General features: G+C 39.3%; 1 long non-coding RNA gene across 3 annotated transcripts; it reads right to left on the reverse strand.

Moving 5' to 3' along the window:
- Positions 1 to 587: 587 nt before the first annotated feature.
- On the reverse strand, positions 588 to 3,994 carry LOC120724393. 3 transcript variants are annotated; one of them, XR_005693904.1, is made up of 5 exons: positions 3,955 to 3,994; positions 3,224 to 3,833; positions 2,698 to 2,850; positions 2,241 to 2,326; positions 588 to 1,644 (listed from the first exon to the last, which is right to left on the reverse strand). It is a non-coding gene; the product is annotated as an uncharacterized LOC120724393 (long non-coding RNA). The 3 variants fall into 3 exon arrangements; XR_005693905.1 differs by lacking the exon at positions 3,955 to 3,994 and having other exon boundaries at positions 3,224 to 3,287; positions 3,703 to 3,876; XR_005693903.1 differs by lacking the exon at positions 3,955 to 3,994 and having other exon boundaries at positions 3,224 to 3,876.
- Positions 3,995 to 21,830: the final 17,836 nt, after the last annotated feature.

The following is a 21,830-nucleotide window of genomic DNA, read 5'->3' on the forward strand; positions in this document are numbered from 1 at the left end:
TTATGAACGTCTAATATGTGAACTAATTTTCTCCGGTTTAAATAAAGGTTTAAAAAATACAGCTAATTGGAAAAGAAGGAGAGGAGCAGTGAAAGAAAGGAAGAGAGAACACTGAAAAAAATATGTTGTTGGATTTACTTAATTCAATGGTGGACATTTGTTGCACACAGATGTTTTGCTTCGGCAGCAACTTAAACAATTGAGTTAAATTAACACAATTTATTCATGTTCAATAAACCTGTGCAATTTGTATTGATTAAATGTGACTTAAACATGTTTTGATGAAGTAATTCGAGCTCTTGGAATATTTTAATCCTTCATAATTTTTTCACTTTATCCCAACACCATTCAATAACTTTTACCCAATACTACTTGGTCACTTAAATACTACATGTTATCTTCAAATTACATTTTGCTATTATATTCTAGTATCAAATACACAATTTTCAAATGGAGGCCTTATAACAGATTGTATTGTTCTCTTCCAAGATGGTTGCTGGCATCCACCAGTAACCTTTCAAAACAAAATGTCTAATTTCACTGCATTGACAGTAGGTAAAGGATTAAACTGACATTACTCCTCCACTGAATCTATATAAATCAACAGTTAAATAATGTCAGTTCTTCCGTGTTCTCTGGAATCAATCACAGCAAAGAAATTAGACTCTTTCTTTTGAAAAATGTTGGGAAAGAACAATACAAAACATTCTATTTAAGGCCTCTAACGTCAAGATTCAGTTAAACAACAATTATAACTAAACAATTTGAGATAATGTTAGTTTCCATTAACATTAAATTAGGTTACTGAATTGGCAAACACCTTCCTATTAACATTACCCATTTTACCCCAATAACTAAAGAAATTAGCACTTGCAGGTCAAAACCTTTATTCAAGAGACGCAAAAATAACATTGATACAGTGACTGTCAAAAAATTACAGCACTGATCATACTGTGACATCTTGGTTCAAAACAGCACACTTAGAAATATTCAACGTTCTTTACTTCAACTGAATGAAACTGAAAATACCATTTCACACGACTCATATGGGATATTTAGACTGTATAACTGTTCATGCTACATCTCTTCACTAGTAAAAGAAAGAAAAAATACAAAGAGAAATTTAAAAATGATGCCAAACAGAGAACTTGTACAGAGCAAAAGGAAAAACAAACAAGAACAAAAAAAACGGCTTGTCCTCATGGCAGTTGCAGAGCATATAAAAATGAACCCTGTGATCTGTTCCTGGAATTGAGCTTCAAAAATGCAGCAGAACAAGTGTGAGATTTAAATGTACTCTCACCTAGAGCTGATCACCTTGCATGCATAACCGTGAGCTTTCCTTGCAGGAGCAGTTTTGTCTTAGTTGTGAGCTTTTCTTGAGAGCTGAGTTGCATCCAACTCCATTACCACCCTTTGAATCACCTCAAAAGTGTAGCAGAGCTGTGATGGGTAACTCATGTTGAAGGAATAAAAAAGGTCCAAACAGCATGGCTACTGCAAAGGTCACGTTATCCAGATCTTGAAGAACTACTATACCCTCGATGATGATGCCAACATCAGAAAAGTCATTGCCTGGTGCATCCTCTGGAGACAGATGTTCATTGTGGTTTTCTCAATCTGTGCAGTGGCCTCAGTCAAGTCCTGGTTAAACACAAAACATTTTTTTTAAGATTCCTTTTTAAACTCATCTCTTTTGAATCTACCAGTTCTAATGTTAGAGTAATTTAAACCAATGCAAGCAACATAGTAAATAGCTATAGCCAAAGAGTTACCTGCCATGCTGCCATTCATGGTCTAACAGAGTTTCTAAGACAGAGTGAAAAACATAATAATTTCAAATTCTTTACATTAGTTTTTGTTAGAAAGACACCGGCCCATCAGAAATCCAGGTTATGTCACTCAGAAGATGTTAGAATTTAGACTTTCCCCACAATTTGGTTAGCTGTTGGTCAGTTGGTCTTTTTTTTTTTCAAACAAAAGCTAATGTAAATATTGGTGGGATTTTCCTTTGTTCACTAGAATGACAAATTTAAAGTTTTTTCACACTGATGTGACCCCTAATACAGGGGTTGGGGTGGGGCCTCAAGGGCCGGCGGCCGAGTTCACTACCAGGCCTCATGTGAACTTCAAATTATTAAAGAGGACTACTGGTCCTAACCAGTCCAATGAGGATCAAGTGGATAACTAAATGCATATTTAAATGTTGCAAAGCCACAATCTACTCATAAAACACTCACCATGAACTCCTGCACCAAGATGTTGCAATTGTCTTTCACACAGATGCGGAGCACTTTGATGAGGGACTTCAAGCATTAATGTCATCCTTGAGTATTATAACAAAGAAAACAAAGATTTGTGAACTTTTCAGTAGCACAGAAGAAAATGATCCCAGACAAAAACTCTTGACTTTTTAAACCAGTCAACATGCAACACCAGCATCTACAAAGCAATATCAAAAATTCCTGTTTGACATCAACTTTATGGATATATAGTTTCCAGAACATATATTTTTAAAAAAAGATTAATTTTTCTCAGTGGGCCAGTAAATGCATGACGAAAATTATGGCATCCTTTCAGTGGAATCAGTACTCACAGGTAATAGTTGACTGTTTCAATGGATGCCGCATAAAAATCTTTTACTGACCTAATGCAATACATATACACTTTGTAGTTAAAGAATTTTAAAGTTCTTACTGTCATCATGGCAGCTACATCCTTTAGCTTTGTGTCCTGTTCCCCCGATCACTTTGCAAACACTTTCAGCAGACTGTCAGAGAGAAACTCAGCTCCGTCAGAAACCTTAACTGTAAAGGCATGGTTGGGATGCACTGGAATGCTGCATTTTATCTAAAATGACATAAAATTATTTTGAAATAACAGCAGGCACTGTGCTTGGTTAATCAGTAATGTTTTGTTGAATAAAAACTGTGTTTCCAGATCTTATGGGATTAAAAAAATCCAAAGATGTTTGTTTCTGATTTGCAACCCAAGAACCCACAAGTTACAACCTCATTTTAGTTCAAGTGTGCATTAATGTGAGTCCAGTAATCATCTTTCTGACAATACATACAGGTATAAGTTAAACCTATGGCAGATTTTGGATTTCTCAGTTGTATTAACAGGGTGGTCTATTTGTGTATGCATGCACCTAATAATTATACAAAACCTATTATAATTAAGTTACAGAAACCTTAAGCGAAAATAGAATATACTTTCTTACCATAACACCTTGAACCCACAATCCATCAGCTGACTCCTGGTGAAATGCAGAATAGAGGTCATCTCTCAATGTGCAGCAAAAAAAAACAAAAACAAAAGGACAGCAGGTGAGGGCAGGAGGGGTAGGGATGTAAGCTAGCATAATGCCGCTAATGATATTAGCTAAAGCTGTTCAATGTTCAAAATCTCACTAACACCACGGTGCAGTAAATACACAATGTAACTGAAGAGTCAGTTGGCAAATCTATTTACACAGAAAACCAAATTATGTTATGAGTGCCTCATAATTAGGTTTAATGTGATATTACGGCTCTTGTGCCAAAGACAAATTCAAATGAAAAAGCGCCAATTCTTTGACAACAGATAAAACAGCAAATAAGCTAACGGCTCTTTTTTAGCATGTTACAAGGTGACACTCTAGACGTTTAACTACATTTGGCTGAAATATGGTAAATATTAATTCAAAAAATCAAGACATACCAAAAACGTAGAGTTGGCTGCTCGACTTGACTGAGATGGATGCCTTTTTGAACCACGATCGAAAGCCCGCGAGATGAAATCACGCGTGGTTTCACGAGATTTAACGTTGCTATCTTATTGACTTACTTCACCTGAACATGATATGAACAATTTAATACACCCTTTCTGCATATCATGTAGCTTTTACACTATATAGTTACATTTATCTTTAAAACATGAGGTAATTGTGTTAAATACATGCAAGACGCTTACATAAATCCAAGAGATGGCCAGTCCCTTTTTTTCAGTGAAGGAAAATATCTGAGGGGAAACGAGGAAGGACACAACACGGAAAGTCAAGGATATCATATTTTTCACTTCCTTTATTTGACACATGCATAGTTATACAAGTATAACACCCAGTGAAATGTAGCCCTACATGCTCCTCGACATGTGCAAAAATGGGGGGGGGTAGAGGATGTGTATATATATATATATATATTAGGGGTGCAACGATATTCGTATCGATATTGAACCGTTCGATACAGTGCTTTCGGTTCGGTACGCATATGTATCGAACAATACAAAATTTGTAATTAGATTAGATTAGATTAGATTAGTAATTTTATTTCAACATGTGAACAATATACAAGTACATTTAGAAAAGAAATAAGAGAGAAAAAAAAATACTATACAAATTACATACAAAAAAAACATTCTGATTAATTATTAATATTTTTTCTCTCTTATTTCTTTTCTAAATGTACTTGTATATTGTTCACATGTTGAAATAAAATTACTAATCTAATCTAATCTAATCTAACCTAGCCTAAATTCTGGGTATCTTACATATTATGCTGTAATTTTAAGTTCAGAGTAAAGAAGTAAAATAAAAGTAAAAAGCAACAGTAAAAACAATAGTTAGTTATGCACATCAACATAATGAGTATTAAATAATCATAAAAACTCCCAAAGATGTAAAAAAGGCAAAGTTAAGTCTTGTCATATTACGGCACCAACAAACAGAATATTGTTTGTTTTTCTGCTAAATTACCAGGAAATCATGCAGCACTTACTTAAAATTACTTATTTTAGTGTACCTACCTTTATTTGCATTTGCATGTAAATATAATTACAATTTAGTTTCAAATAAAATACAATGAATTTTCATTTAATTGCAGATAAATTATGCCCTTATTCATAGGTTGTATTATGAAGTGTTACCCATTAGAATTGTAAGATGACTTTTTTGCTATGCAAACCTTTCTGTTCTCTACACACACTTTGTATGCATGTGTGGGTGTATTTTGTTTATATTTCTTCCGTGTCTGTACTTCTAACTCTTTGTGTACAGCACACCTGTTTTCCTTTGTTGTTTGTACATCCTCAGAAAAAGTGGATGTGTATCCACACACACACACACACCATGCATAAATGTAAATAGATTTGTTTACACATTGTAGCCTATTCTAAGCTACATTGTAGAATCCATCGAAGAAATGGAAGTCATCAATATTATGTATTGGGCTTTTCCAGTTTTGTGTGTTTGCGTGTGCGTGCATCTTGTCTCATATTGATTCACACTGCAGGCTACAAACCAGTCAGCGAACATGCTTCTGAATAAAATAAATCCGGCCTTAGAGGCAAAGCCTCTTGACACAGAGCTGTCATATCCCCTTATTCTCTGTCTCACACACACAAACACACACAGTTATGTTCAACTACCCACTGGTGCGATTGCAGCACCACTGAATGATTAATCACACCTGAGCTGTGTGTGTGTGTGTGTGTGTGTGTGTGTGTGCCACAAAAAGACAGTGCAAGACTAGGTGAGATTTGGCGAAGAAGAGATGGCTGCTCTGTCTTTCAGCTCCACACATGACCCTCAACCCTTTGGACGGAAAGATGAGACAGCATGCAGGCATGCATGGGCACATGCAAGCCACCGTCCCTTAAACTAACTCGACCCCTCGGTGAGGTGCTTTGGGCCAGGCTTTGCTACAGGTTCTGTTTGTTTTGAAGTGATGTGGTGATGTGCAACACTTTTGAACAGGACTGTGCTGATGGGCGACATGTTGGTGTACTGACCTGAGACCACCTTCTTCACAGACATCATCTTTTGTATGGATCATGTTTAGGAGACATCCATTTGTGAATAAGCATGATGCTAGTTACCCACACATTTGAACCCTTGTTTTAATGTGTGAAATAATTCATTACAGATGGTTATGCTTCTTTTGTTTAGAGCTTGTTTAGAGTTCAACTAAAGCGTTTTAAACTCAACCACTCACTGCAAGGTTTATGCCTTATATCAGCAGAACTGATAGTAACTCAAATTATTTTTATGCTTCTGTAATGTTTCATCCACAAGTATGTAATTTGGCATCTTAAGACAATAACAAAGTGCTCCACTATTTTTTTCTGCTTTTTTCTAAAACAGTACAACAGTTAAAATGAATGAATAACAATAATTATATGCAATACTCTTTAATCAAAAACAATTATTGTTATTCATTATATTCTCACATTTACTGTTTTCAAAAAAGCAGAAAAAACCTTTAAAGCTCTTTATTTTGATTAAGATGCTGATGATTAAGTGTTTAATGTTATGCTTAATTAAATTCTGACTTCTGAGAATGGACGAAGTTTGGTGTCACCAGGACTCTTCCTAGAAGTGGCTGCTCAGCCAATCTGAGCAATTGGGGTAGAAGGGCCTTAGTCAGAGAGGCGATCAAGAACCCGATGGTAACTTTGACATACGAGAACCTTCCAGAAGGACTATTTTTGCAGCACCACCAATCAGGCCTGTATGGTAAACTGGCTAGACAGAAGCCATTCCTCAGTGGAAGGCACGTGACAGCCTGCCTGAAGTTTGCCAAAAGTCACCTGCAGGATGCTCAGGCCACGAGAAACAAAATTCACGTACATAAATACACAGGAAGGATAATGAGGGACGTGCGAGGACATGGGGAACACAGCTGACACTGATAATCATAACAAGACAGGGCAGGAGCAAACCTAATGTGACGTACACTAACAGGAGACCATCAAAGTACAACAGGAAGTACACAGACGCAGACCGGATAGGGACGGAGAACACGGGGAGAGCACAGACATAACCTACTGGGAAGGCATTGGATAAAACACGAGGGAAAACAAGGCATAAGAACTCACAGATACACTGAGGCACAGGGGGTAAAGACACGAAGGGAAATCTAATAAGCGACATCCAAACAGAATAACCAAGGGACCCTTAGAATAAACAGTGGACCTAAAACACAATAACATCAAATGACAAAAATACAGTAAAACACAAAACACCGGGTAGAAGTCCCGGGACCATGACATTCTTCTTCCAAAAAGACGACAACAACAAGTACACATCCAAGATAACAAAGACGTGGCTTTGTAGCCACTCTGTGAAAGTCCTGTGAAGGTCCTTGACTGTAAAAACTCATACTTGAATCCACCTCAGCAGCTTTGGAGAGGTCTGAAAATGGCTGTAACATGACAAAATGTGGAAGCACTGTGAATACTTCCCAGATACAGCTACTTATGGTATCACCCTGTCACTCTTACTATGTTCACACCCAAAATAATGCACATCAAAATAACCCAAAGATAAACCCTGGCTTTAATCATGTTGTACACAGTATCCTGTAAACTATTTTTCAACGTTAGTATTTCCTATGACAGGGAGATGGGGATGAGATGTTTCTTTGACTGTTTCATTCGACAGTGTTGCTGTTAAGCAGCCGTCAACCTCAAAATAACTTCCACTGGCAAATTTCCATCAGTTTGTAAAAACTGTATCTTCAACAAGCTGAAATTTAAACGGAACAAATCACTTTCAACAAGTGCTCGCTTGGCATTATAGCACCTCTAACCAACCCTTACACTAAACTCTAGAGTTTAAAAAACAGAGTTTGTGATTTAGTTTCGTTTCCTGTTTTTTTTTTAATTTTTATTTTTTTATAGTGACATATTCTCCTGTCGACTTTGATTTTGTTTTTGTCCACACATCTCCTGATTTTCTCTCCCATGGATAGATTTTAAAAGTCCTGCACTCTGTACTATTGCATATTTATGTACAGAGTGTCATTTCTAATTTATGCACTTGGAATATCAGCATTTTATTCCACAGCTGTTGTTAGAATTTGAACATGGCACATCCTTTTTAAAGTTTTAAATGTTTTTTTTATGTGGGCCAGTAGGAGATGTTACTTCACTCTGTTCACATGTGCTTTGTGATTCAAAATTCATGTGGTTTTAAACATTCGAATCATTCATTCATCATGCACAACTAACCTGGAATTTGCACATGTGCACACGTCATTAGAAAATGGTGAAACAAACAGAGTCTGCCTGTCTCTGAGTTAGGCCTGTGATACACATTTCACTTGTCCAGGGAGTTCCCTACATCGTTCCCTATGACAGCGAGGATAAGTGGTTAAGGAAACGGGTGGACTGACTTTCCTTGTAAGGCTTGTTAAAGCTCTTTGTAGACAGTTTTTTGGACTTTGGCATTTACCTGCCACTTGCATGTGCTCTTGTCTAAAATGACCACCTGTAAATAACCACTGCCTGAAATTTAAGATTTGGATTAGGAGCTTTCCAATACTGTCTGGTGTCCTGTGTTTGGGTTCATTCCACGGTGACTCATTGTAACGCATAGCTGTTCTACAGGAAAACAATACAGAAAATAAATATAAACGGGGGTGAAAAATGGCTTTGTATCATAGTATATTACTCATGCACAGTACTGCTTAGAATCAAAGTGGATGCATCTGACCCACAAAGTAAAATGAGCTGGACATCCCTGATATGCAAAGAACCAACGAACTTTGCAAATATTTATTAAAATTAAGCATAAATTACTACAAAAAGCGATACACCGAGCTGGTGTCCCTTATTGGGAAATATTCAACTCATGCTTCAGTATTCTGCTTTTTTCTCCTTCTCTGTTCGACTTTTACCTTTTTTCCTGACCTTAAACTTCACCAAGCAGCTCGTCTCAGTGTTATCAGTAGAGAAACAGGTAGACAGTTGCTATATGCATCACTGAGAGACATGATGACATCATTTTTGTCACCAGGTTACAGTAGGGTGACTGTAGCAAAAGTGAGAGTCATGTCAAACGTGTGGATTCAGAGAGCTGTCAGCTCAAAGTGACTCTGAAGCCTGTGAGAACTGTTCTGCCATTAGTCTGTTGTTCAATCAGATGTAAATATATTGCAATACTGTGCTATTCTTACAGATACTACCAAGCTCTTATTTTTCCATCTCATCTGTGCTGTGATTTCTGCTTTTAGCTTCTTTGTTAAAAGATTAAAAAATGTAAAGCATCACGCACTGTGTGTTCAAAGCCACTGACTGCCAAAAAATGAGTATCGTTTAATGGAAGGAAACAAAAGATTGTGAATCTCCAACATTCCACTAAGATAGTTACTAGGATCAAGAAACATTTGAGGAAACATTATCCACCTCTCATATGCCGGAAAATAATAAAACTAGAGATTAGAGTTTTGTGCAATACGAGTGTTCAGTTAAGCTTTTCTATTTCCAGGGATGCAGTAGTGACTCATGCCAAAGCTCAGTAGGCCTGGAGATGGAGCTGCACCAAAGGGCCTACGGTGTGAGTCACACTCAGCCCCACTAGGATGTGCTTTTAGAGCAGCACAACAGAGCTGATTGTCATGAGTCATTCATGGTACCAACATTGTTTTCTTCAAATCAAAGCATTAATTACAGAGGCTTACAAAAGCATGTACCATACTTTAGCCCTGGAACAGAGCAGAAAGGTGTTCAATCCCTAAAACAGGAAAGCAGAGTAAACCATTCTCTCTGAGATCGTTATCATTGCTCTCCATTAATAAATCTAATAGCTGTCACAGCGTTCTACAGGGTGGGCCATTTATATGGATACACCGTAATAACATGGGAATGGTTGGTGATATTAAAGTCCTGTTTGTGGCACATTAATATATGTGAGGGGGCAAACTCCTCAAGATGGGTGGTGACCATGGTGGCCATTTAGAAGTCGACCATCTTGGATACAACTTTTGTTTTTTCAATAGGAAGAGGGCCATGTGACACATCAAACTTAGTGGTAATGTCACAAGAAAAGCAATGGTGTGCTTGGTTTCAACGTAACTTTATTCTTTCATGAGTTATTTACAAGTTTCTCTGTGTTCACAGCCATTGACATGTTGAAGAGGTTAACACGTGAGGAGCGGATCGAAATTGTGTTGATATCTGGTGAACGCAGTAACCGGGTCATTGCAGCAGATTTCAATGCAAGACACCCTACGAGACCACCCATCTCCCATGCTACAGTTAGCAAACTGCTTGCTAAGTTTTGTGAAACTGGTTCAGTGTTGGATTTGCCAAAATGTGGATGCAAGAAAACTGTCACTAATGAAGAAACATCAGTAGCTGTCCTAGCTTCATTCAGCAAGAGCCCACAGCGTAGCACTCGCCGCATGTCACTGGAGAGTGGCATTAGTCGAACATCCCTTCGGGGGATATTAGCTACTCACAAATGGCACCCTTACAAACTCCAGCTACTGCAGCATGTCAACGAGGATGATCCAGATCAGCGCACAGAATTTGCAGAATGGGCAAAACAAAAATTGGAACAGGACCCTCAGTTCACGCAGAAGATTTTGTTCAGTGATGAGGCAAACTTTTATGTGAATGGTGAAGAAAACCACCGCTATTGGTCTTACACTAACCCACATTGGATGGATCCCTCCAAGACTGCTGGAACAACAAAAGTGATGGTTTGGTGTGGTATATGGGGTACAACGATAGTGGGTCCATTCTTCATCAATGGAAACCTCAAGGCCACTGGATATTTGAAATTGCTACATGATGATGTGTTTCCCTCTTTGTGCACTGAAGCTGGCACGTTCCCTGAGTTTTTCCAGCAAGATGGTGCACCACCACATTATGGGTGCCAGGTCCGAGCATTCCTAGGTGAACAGTTTCCTGGAAAGTGGATTGGTCGTTGTGGGCCAGTTGAATGGCCCCCAAGCAGTAGCAGTTTTTGATACGGGCGACACGGGTGGTTGCCCGGGGCGGCATCGTGGTGGGGGCGCGATCACGGGCATCAGCAAAAAAAAAAAAAAAAAAATGCTCGTACTCATGCTGCCCCGACGTCAGCCAGCGCATATTGGGAATGGCATAGGCACCGATCGGTTTTCTATCGCCCATTTGCTGGGAGTAAAGCCCTCCGTTTGCGAGGTGAGCCTGCTGCTTGCGGCGCAGAGAGGAGAGGGTGGGGCAGCGGGGGATTCTCTGATCGGCTGGAGCAGCATCTAATAACCAACTCGCAAAATAAAACAAAAATAAAAACAAACCAACAAACACGAAAACACCAGACATTATAATACAGACTTATAATTTGCACTGATGTTTTTTCGAAATTCTATACATGAAAAGTGAGCATGAGAGCCCTCGGTGCACCTGCTTGCTGCTGAAGTCAAAGTAAACTTTATTGTCATCTCCGCTACAGTCCAGTATATAGAGAGACGAGATGACGAGGCTCCAGTTACAGCAGTGCAAGTAAATAAACAATAAATATAAGAAGAGTAAGAAAATAAATATACACTTTAGGACTCGAGGTAAAGGGATCAATAACAATTTAAAATTTACAGTTTGATGATTTAAAGTCTCACACACAACGAAAGGGGAGGGGGGCTGCTGCTTCCAAATAGAGCACATTTCACACATTCACATTTCATTTATAATGTTGTAAATCCAAGCCCATTATGTATTCGTGATTTGAATCCTGGGTTGTGTGAAATCTCAGAAATAAACCCTAGACAAAGCGAATCTGTGAACTAAGGTGTAGGTGTGTTAGATCATGTTGTGGTGATCCTTGGGTTGAGGGATGGGTGTTCATACTGGAGTGCAAAATTAAAACCAATGGAAGATGGACAAGAAAAGTTCAAAGCCATCAGGTCCTCAGTTTAGAAAAAAGAGAAAAGAAGAGGAAGAGAAACGAGCAACAGATACAGGTAAGCAGATGTGTCATTGGATAATGGCAGGTCATCCTGAAACAATCACAATCAGAATACTTTATTAATCCCTAAGGAAATTATGTGTGTTACAGTTGCTCCAAGAAGAAATGGTAAAAATAGCAACAGTAACAGACTAAACTCCAAACAATACATTATGTTACAGATTTTAATATTAATTAGTCATTGTCAATTGTTGATTTGTCCTGTTCTCATTGTATGACGAATTATGATGGCTGTTTGGTAGCTGTTTGCATACTATGCATACTCTCTCTCTCTTCATATGTGTGTGTGTGTACAACAGCTTTATGTTAATGTACAGTCCTTAATATGTTCTATGTGTGTGTGTGTGTGTGGGGGGGCACGCCAGAGGGAGTGTTCGCCCAGGGCGCCAAACAGGCTAGGACCGCCACTGCCCCCAAGGTCTCAAAATCGGACCCCCTTAGACTTTTATCTTTGGGGTCATCTGAAGGCAATTGTCTATGGTGTGAAGATATGAGATGTGCAGCACCTGAAACTACGGATACTGGATGCCTGTGCTGGCATTTCTCCTGCGGTGTTGCTATCAGTGTGTGAAGAGTGGGAGAAGAGGGTTGCATTGACAATCCAACACAATGGGCAGCACATTGAACACATTTTATGAGTGGTCAGAAACTTGTAAATAACTCATGAAAGAATAAAGTTACGTTGAAACCAAGCACACCATTGTTTTTCTTGTGACATTACCACTAAGTTTGATGTGTCACATGGCCCTCTTCCTATTGAAAAAACAGAAGTTGTATCCAAGATGGCCGACTTCTAAATGGCCACCATGGTCACCACCCATCTTGAGGAGTTTGCCCCCTCACATATACTAATGTGCCACAAACAGGACTTTAATATCACCAACCATTCCCATGTTATTACGGTGTATCCATATAAATGGCCCACCCTGTACTTCAGGCGCTTCACTGACTGCAGAGTGTGTTTGGTTGAGTATAAATCTCAGTTCTGTAGTATTCAAATGTTTCCCAGAGAAGAGGGATAGAGTTTAAAGACCCGGTCACACGGAACAAGGGACGGGCCGATAACCTTGTGCACCTTGAAACAGGAATATTCTTTAGGTGCGTGGCGAGTGGTTGGTGCATGGTTGCAATAAGCAGTGTTGGGAAGGTTACTTTTAAAATGTATTCCATTACAGAATACAGAATACATGCCCCAAAATGTATTCTGTAACGTAGTCCGTTACGTTACTCAATGACAGTAACGTATTCTGAATACTTTGGATTACTTAATATATTATCATGCTTTTTACAACAACGTGAATGTACTATTGCTGTGATTTATTACTGTTACCGAAGGTCCGCGACTACGAACTGTAGTAAAGGGACCTCTGATTAATACGGCGGGGTCCCTGTCAGCTTGTAGCCGAAAAATAGCTTTACTTTGTTGTGTGGGTCAACTTTTCTTGCGAGACACAGAGAGAGGCGTTGAAAGACTGCTCCAACGGAACTTATTGTTTTCGGAGGAAAACACGAACACGGTGTACAGTCGAGTCTTAATAGCTTACTTACAACTGGGCTCGTCAGGCTGCAGTGGTTATTATTATATTTACATGCTTCCAGCTCCCGTTTTTCCTCGATGACAACTCGTACCTTTCCACTCCCCTTTTTCTCCCTCCTCACGCTCACAGACACATAACGTGTATGGCAGTCCATTCTCCCTGCAACACGGACTACACTGCCCATGATGCTACATTCTTTAGAGCTATGCTTGTAGCATTCTGCCTGTTAGCTTAGCACGACAACAACAACAATGAAAAGGCGCTCTCTCACCCAGGAAACACACAGTCGCAGAGAGAGAGCGTCGCCCTGTAACCATGGCAACCGTAACGCTGCCGCCTGGAACAACAGAACGTAGCTGTCAAACAAAACCCAAACAGTCCTGACCCGCGACGAAATGAAACAGGAAAGTACCGCAGTGTAATCCATTTATTTCAACAAAGTAACTGTATTCTGAATACCACCTTTTTAAATGGTAACTGTAACGGAATACAGTTACTCATATTTTGTATTTTAAATATGTAACGGCGGTACATGTATTCCGTTACTCCCCAACACTGGCAATAAGTTGCAAAAAGTGTGCTACACCACAAACCTCCTCTGGTTGCTAACAGTTTGGAACTTTCCCTTAATTTGCATGGAAGAGTTGATGTCTAACCACTGAGTGCCTGTAAAACTTAAATTGCAACACAAACCACATAGGAAAGGAAAAGTAGAGTTCAGCACGCACACTTAAATGTTTATTAGTTGATAAATGTTGTTATTGTTGCCACAAGTTATTTTTTTAATGTTCCCCAGCCCACCTTTCTTTTCTTGCGTTTTCTTTGTACATATACACACAACCTTTAGGTTTCTTCCTGTTAAAAGGGCCTTTTTCCTTCCCACTTTTGCCAAGTGCTTACTCATACAGGGTTGGCTGGTTGTTGCAGTTTTCTTTGTATTATTGTGCGATCTTTGCTTTACAATATAAACCATCTCAAGGTGCCTTGTGACATGAATATGTGCGATACGAATGAAAATGAATGGAATTCATTTGTCAGTAGCGGGAGTCGGTCAGACATCCACAAACTTCCAGCTGCTCACTGTCTCCTGCAGCGGACCTGCAAATGTGCAGTGGCAGGTGATTTCCTTTGAGGGAGAGCAACCTGCGGCCTGTCACCATGGGTCGGCGCCATCTTGGAGATTACACACAATCATGAGGCAAACCTTTGTCTGCTGCAATAAGCAGTCAATGAAGCATTCGAAGACACTTCCAAGGCTGCACCGAAAAAGGAAAAATGGCCAATTCTCTCTCAGTCATGAATAACTGCGCATGATACTCCAAACATCCTTTAGTCTGGATCACTCAACCACGCAAAGAGGAACTCAAGGTTCAGTGTAAGCAGCATGTGGGTTGGAAGGTTTAAAAAAAATTCGGATTTGTTGAGGGTAACAGAATATTTTCTTTTCCAGATTTGAACACAGAATGGAGACTTGCCCATTAGAGGAAAAAAGTGGAAAAGAAATGTGCAATGTTTAAAGAGCACAAAGACAAAAAAAAACAAAAAACTCTATGCACTTCTGCCTGCCCGTGGGATAATTTGGCCTTATGAACCAGTTTATAATGTTTAATGGTCTATTGAACACCAGGTGTAAAGTGCTGCTCACCTCATATACTTTGCCAATTCAGATGGTTCCAGTGTTCCTTTTTCTTTCTCCATCCAAACTGGAACACAGGGTAGCATTTTTTTCTGATTAAGCAGAAAAGTGATAAAAACTGTTTGCTGGAATCAACAGATGAGAGCCTTGACTGCAAAGTCTTTGGAAATTTGCTTTGAAACAAAGAAACTGAGGATGGAAATGATTAAAACTCACATTGACATGAACACTCCAAGGTGACGGCACAGATGTTTTGTGAGGTCATCACAGATTCTGCGTTTTTAACAGCAGGAAAGACATCATGATTTAGAGGAGCTCGAGATAGCAAACTTATTCCAGTTTCCCTGAGGCATCCTTAATATCAGCCAGTTTCTTTGGGACTTTCATGAATGAAATGAAGTCGATAGGTTAATAGAAGATCAAAGCTTTCAGCTGAGCTCTGTTGGTTTGCCCAAGGAAAGAGAAATTCCTCGTAGCTCAAATTACTGTGGGAATATAATGGGTTTGCGTTTGAGGATTTCTGTATGATGTTATACAGCATATGCATGAACAAGCAAGCAACAAAGTCAACTGATAACATCTAAAGATTCAAACCTAAAAGGTCTTATTTGAACTGTGTGTGTGAAATTCAAATATAACTAAATTTCTGAGATGTGCACAGAATTAAAGTTTTTAAATAAATCATTTCTTTAATTTATGGTAAAGAGTAGAGAGGTTACAGGAAAAGTGGATCGGAAAATGTCTTTAGCAAAGTATTTTTTTTCTGCACACTGCATTTGCCTTCCTGCTGTCTCTGTCATTCTCTGCTTCCCTGCTGTAGCCACACACTAATATCCTTGACATCATCCCACAGTATCAAAAAGAGTGGCATGATACAGGTTAAAATTTTCCCATGAGCTAAAGACAAACAACAATAATGATAACAAAGATGTCTTTTCCAATTGATGTCCTTAATGGAACAGAAACGGTTGTGTCACGGCCCATTTACAACTCATCTTTGTTGGTTAAGTTTAATTATTTGAGATATCTAAAAATATACAACCCCTCTCTATGCTAATTATAATCACAGTGACAATCAGCCATGTGAGCAATGTTTAAACGACTCTTTTAGTGTTTATAAATAATCGTTTCTTTTAACAAGCATAATATAAAAATAACAAATTCAATTAAATGAGCAATTTGGAGACAATTATTCCTTTAGTCAGAATGTATGATAAATATATTTGGTATAATTTACATAATGTAACTAAAAACAGTTTATCCTGCAATCAGTTATGTATGTGTTCACCTTAGCTGTTTAACTGTTAGCTGCTGATTATTCTGTACTTCAGTTTGAGAATGGACATTGAAATTCTTTTGGCTATGTTGGTTATTTCTGGAATGATCAGAGAGGAAAAACGAGCCACGAGGAATTCAGCTGGATCAGCCTGCAGCGTTGTGCATGTCAGTGTGTGTGGAAGAGAGAGAGGGTGTGTTCAGGTTTAGTGCGCAACCTCATTTCACAGAGAACACAGGTTGAACAGTGTCAAACGATTGGTCACCCTATGACTCCCCCTGAGGCTATTTCAGGGACCGCACTCTCACACAGAGATGGCTGAGGTCTCACAGTGGCGCAGTTGGACAGCACGCAGCTCAGTGCTCGCTTTCTTTCTGCCTGCTGCCTTGTCACTTTCTGCTATGCACTGCTGACGCTGCTTCGTCCCCTGCAGGAGAGACGAGGAATTGTTTAGGCTGCTTTCAGCTCATCCAAAGCCTCCTCAGCACACCGCTTCCCGGCAGCCCCAGACGACAGATGGCCTCTTTGCAGTTTCAGGCTAAACTGCAGGGAGCCGACAGCAGCAGGAAAGCCCTGATAGCCCAGCAGCGCCCGTCAACCCCGCAGCTATCTGCAAGCTTAAATCACGATTCTCCCAGTAATGTGGAAAAGAAGCAAGGGTTTGCATGGGTGGGGCAGTGCATTACATTTCCATTACCTAGAAGCAGTCAGTGGGGGCCTGACTTTGTTTGCAACACTGTGCCAGAGAGCAAATGAAAAGTGAACCTGCAGGAAAGCTAAAACATAATGAGCAGTGATTGCTTTGTTTTATTCTCTTAACTCTAGAAATGTTGACAAAGTGGTGACATCAAATTAATAAAGGGAGCAACTTTGCTTTAAGCGACTTGGTCATTTTACTTGTTCTGATTAAGAAAAATAGACCTAATATTCTTTACAGAGTTCCTTGAATAGGTTTTTAGCTTAACTGAAAGCTTCAGCAGTAAAATGTAAGTAAAATCATATACTACTCCTTGAAGACCCCCCCCCCCAAAAAAAAAAAAAAAAAATTGGTTGCAGCAGATGGCCCCGCCCCTCCCTGAACCTGGTTCTGCGGGAGGTTTCTTCCTGTTAAAAGGGAGTTTTTCCTTCCCACTGTCGCCAAAGTGCTTGCTCATAGGGGGTCATATGATTGTGAGTTTTCTCTGTTTTGTATTTCCTTCCAATACAAAGAGCTTTGAAGGAACTGTTGTTGTACTTTTGCACTATATAAATAAAATTAAACTGAATTGAAAATTATGACATTTACAAGGTTCAAGCTGAACGTATTCTTGTAATAATCCTGTAAATACTGAATTACTTTCTTTTCCTCAACATGTTATTCTAACCCTGTGCTCTGTTTTCACAGGATATATTGTTTCTCTCAGATGGGGGCTTCATTGCATATCCCCTGGTGAAAAAGACCAATCAAAACAAACAAAGTAGAAATATGGAAAATATAGGCCAAAAATTAAACACCACTAATCTACATTAAAAAAATCATAAACCTGATAAATGACTGTAACAGATCTTAATTGATCCTTTGTAAGCTGTTTAAGGAAAGTTTTGGCACTTTTTTTGATTTCAGTGGTAAAGTTATAATTTTGGAGGATGAAATAGTCTCATAGTATTATTAAAAAAGGCAGGAGAGCTTTGTCAATAATGAAAACATTGCTGCTCTCCCTTCACTGCCTAAGATTGCCAACTTTCTAGCAGACATACAGCCGCCCCTAGTTATGAATCTGAGCGCAGAATGATATAAATACATTGGATGAAGAGAGCAGAGGCAGAAGAGTGTATGTGATCTATGCCACCATAATCAATGACAGACAAACGGCTGACTGAACAATTTGCTGCTTTACTGCACCTCAGGCTTGATTAATTACTTCATTCTATATTTGTTATACTTCACCTTTAATGACTTTGTTTATTTAAATGAGTTTTAGAGCATAGCTAGAAACAGTCATTTATAAGTTTGTACTCTTTGAGTTTATGTATCGCAGCATTTAATTAGACACACTCTGTTGTACTGCATGTAGAGTACATGAGAGCGACAGCTCACACCGAGTGCTTTGGAGACAACGTTAGAGAAGCTGAGATGGTTTGGACATGTTATAAACTATGAAGTGGACAAAGGATGTTGAAGGTGGAAAAGAGGAAGACTTCAGAGAAGATTCATGGATGCAGTGAAGGAGAGGCTGGTGTGACACAAGAACATGCTAAGGATAAATAATGGCAGACACTGTGCTGTGGCATACTCTTTACTATCATTAAGGATTGGCTCATTATGTTAATATTAGTAGAGGATGTAAATAAAAAAACAAAACAGGATGTACTATTTGCACAAAACGCTGTGTTTGAGAAAGGATCATGTCTCATGACATACAATTTATAATTACAAATCAGAAGCTTTATTTTTAAGCCAATAGTTATTTATGTCAACACTGAACAGTATGTTGACTCATAGGGACAGCCCACACAGCTCATTATTTTTATTGAGCCCTGTTTCTTTACTTCTTTACTGCCCTTTCCACCCTACTGTTTACAGAACTGGTAACATTTAAACTAACTATCTAACTCTGACAGCTCAGTGAATCTTTGGCCCATATATCAGAGTGCAGACCAATCAAAGCTGGCTTTGGCACCGGAGTTTGGATCTGTTTGTTTAAGGTAATTATCCTAACATCCCAAAATGAATGTCATTTATTGGTGTTAAAGTGCTACTCATAGCGTCTGGTAACTCTGTTTAAATCCAATAGTGTTTAATTCTTGGCAGAGGCTTGACGGGAGCGCAATAGCTGAACAGAGAGGCCAGTGATGAAAAAGGACCCTTTCCCCCGGCTCATTAAATCACAGCAGTGGCGCTCTCGTCATGTCGAGCCTCCCTAAGAAATAACCCTGCAGACTGTTCCAGGATATTGACCAGTACTTTGAGAAAAGCTTGTCTGCGGCACTCTCCTCGCCACTTGGCTGTAGCCCGACTCAGATTTGGGTCTCCATCTTAGCTTCTGATGTTTTCCTTTGGTGGTGCGGCGGGCATTTAATAAAAGATTCCACTCGGAGGATCTGTAGAGATTTATTGGTCCAAATGGTCGACTGATGGAGGGAGGCAGAGGTAGGGAACCCTGCCAGCTGACAGGAAAACGCATGCACGTGTGCACCGGTGCAATCATATTGTTCTTCGCTCCTTTCTCACTCTATGCTAATCATGCAGTAATGCCAAAACACACCTACACATGCGGGTGTATATTTTAGAGAGGAAAAGGCGCTCGTGCTAACGTACTAATCTGCATTCAAGCCCCAGCAGTAATTTACCTTAACATCACCAACCTGCCTGGTGCAAAGACACAGTGTGAAAGTGTCAGCCCCAGTGCACGTGGATGCCATAACTGGAAGTGCTAAAATATGTGTGTGTTTGTGTGCCCTTTGCAGTAATCCATTCTCCAATGCAGAGTATTTTTAATTAGTCAAGAAAAGCTCGAGAGGGGGTGGTGGGGGGGTTTCTGGGTGCTGGTCAATTTACAGCACAGACAGTGACATTAAACAAAGCCTCAGCTTCACAAACACACACTCGTCCTTATTGACTAATGCACATACACATGTTCAAACAATAACACAAACACACAAAAAACCAAAAAAACATTAAAAACCAGCCATAAAATCGAAGCACTCGATCCAGAGTTACGCAGTTGTGTGAAGATGTGTTGTTATTGTTGTTGCTGTAATGTGCGCTTGTGATAATCAGTATATTGACTTACCAACATAATAAAACATGCCTTGTTTGCCATTTGGGAGCTGGAGGCACTCATTGCCATTGGATTCATCCTGTTTATTTTTATTAAGGGATTTTAAAGCATCACTTTGTGGAAATATGTGTTTGCCAGTGCTGCTTTGTAACAGCAACCAGGGAACATAGAACTGGATTAAATAAAAAAAAGCCAAAACAAACAGTTTTTGACTTTAGGGCTCCACAGTGTATCACCCTTTTCATAATGAGCAAAGCAAATGTTGTTTTCCATTATTAAAACATTTGTTACACTCTGTCCTCAATAAGTGTTGTCCCGACTAATGTCTGCTGCGAAATTCAGGCAATTTAACACTCCTCTAAACAGAAACTGATGAGCAGAACAGTTTGGCAGGTTCATCAGCGAGAGACTGTTGGTAGAAAAGAAATATCCCAAAACATTCTAAGCTCTTAATAACTAATGCTGTAGAATGTGACAGAAAATTCATTAAATGACATAAAAATGTCTTATTTATGTAGAGAAAGCCAGACAGTGTAGAGGAGTGCAATCAGTGAATGTGGAAAAGTCTCCAACAAGGTGGTGCCAGTGCCCTGCAGGGCAGTTTCAATCGAGGCTACTCCTCAGTTGACAACCTTGAAAGTAAAACTGCCTTTTAATGGTCCTGTTACAAGTATGTGCCTGTTACAGTTCATTCATTGGTTCATTCATTTGTTTTGCAAGTGTGACAGTTAAATAGTGACACTGATCCCAATCAGGTTTGTAACATGCTACCAGTTGTTAATTGATGCTAATGCTAAAACTGAGTTCAACCTAGGCTTGACAGATATTTTATGATAAACTAGGAGAACAAGCAAAATGTTACGTCTAATTATAAACTGGAAAAAAAAAGCTGAGCTTAATTTTTGGGACAAATGTTAATTTTTTAATTGTATTATTTTAGTGTAAGTGAAAAATATCTGCAGGAAGGCTGCTGCTGTGTGTTGAGGTAAAACAGCGGCTTTAGGGCTTTTGTGCCAAAGGCACAACAAAGGACAAACGATTGAAAGGAACAAGTCTACTGATGTCTGTGCAGAATCTGCCATGTCATTAGTTCTACTTTTGATTGTGTTCTTGACAGCACATTTAGATCATTAGGATCTAGTGTGACAAGTGTTGTTTTTTAGGTGTGTACTTTGCCTTTGTTGCCTTACTAAACACTTTGACAAACAGCTGTATCTGGATCAGATCCAGTGCTATTTTGAAGGAGGTCAAGTTCCTCTCAGAAAGGATGTTTGTGTTATGGGTCCCAAAACAGAATCCATACCACAATAACAAATGATACTGGTTCAGTGCCCTATGAATCCCTGAAAACATGAAAGAGTCAGAGAACAGAAGACATGAGCCACTTGTGTTGTTTCACAAATTTCCTCTTTTATCAGTGTATGCAGAAGAAAGCTGAAGGGTAAAAAATTTGAACTACTACTTCTATAGGAATTAAGAGATCATAAGTAAAATTAAAAACCTCTATAAAACCAGAAGTTCTGGAGCATTCGCTCGAGTGTTAGCACAAGGCCATAATCCTTCCAGCAAGTTGACCCTAAGGTCAGACCATGCAATGCTCAAAGAAACTGCTAAAACCCAAGAGCTACATCTCAGACTCTGCAGGCCTCAGTTAGCGTGTTAAATATTAAAGTGCATACGACATTACAATCAGAGAAAGACTGAACAAGTATGTCTTGTTTGGAAGTGTTGCCAGGCAGCACAGCTTAGCTTTGCAAAGCTGCCTTTGAGTAAACCACAAGACTTATCTGGACTTTATTCACAAGACCATGTTTGGTGAAAACGGTGTAAACCAGCCCAAACTCCTCATACCAACTGTCCACCAGCTAGGCCAAAGTTTGCTCGTGAAACGGGGCAAGGATCCTAAGCACAG

This window comes from Simochromis diagramma, unplaced genomic scaffold, assembly GCF_900408965.1.
Source record: "Simochromis diagramma unplaced genomic scaffold, fSimDia1.1 OVJJ01000685.1, whole genome shotgun sequence".
NCBI lineage: Eukaryota > Metazoa > Chordata > Actinopteri > Cichliformes > Cichlidae > Simochromis > Simochromis diagramma.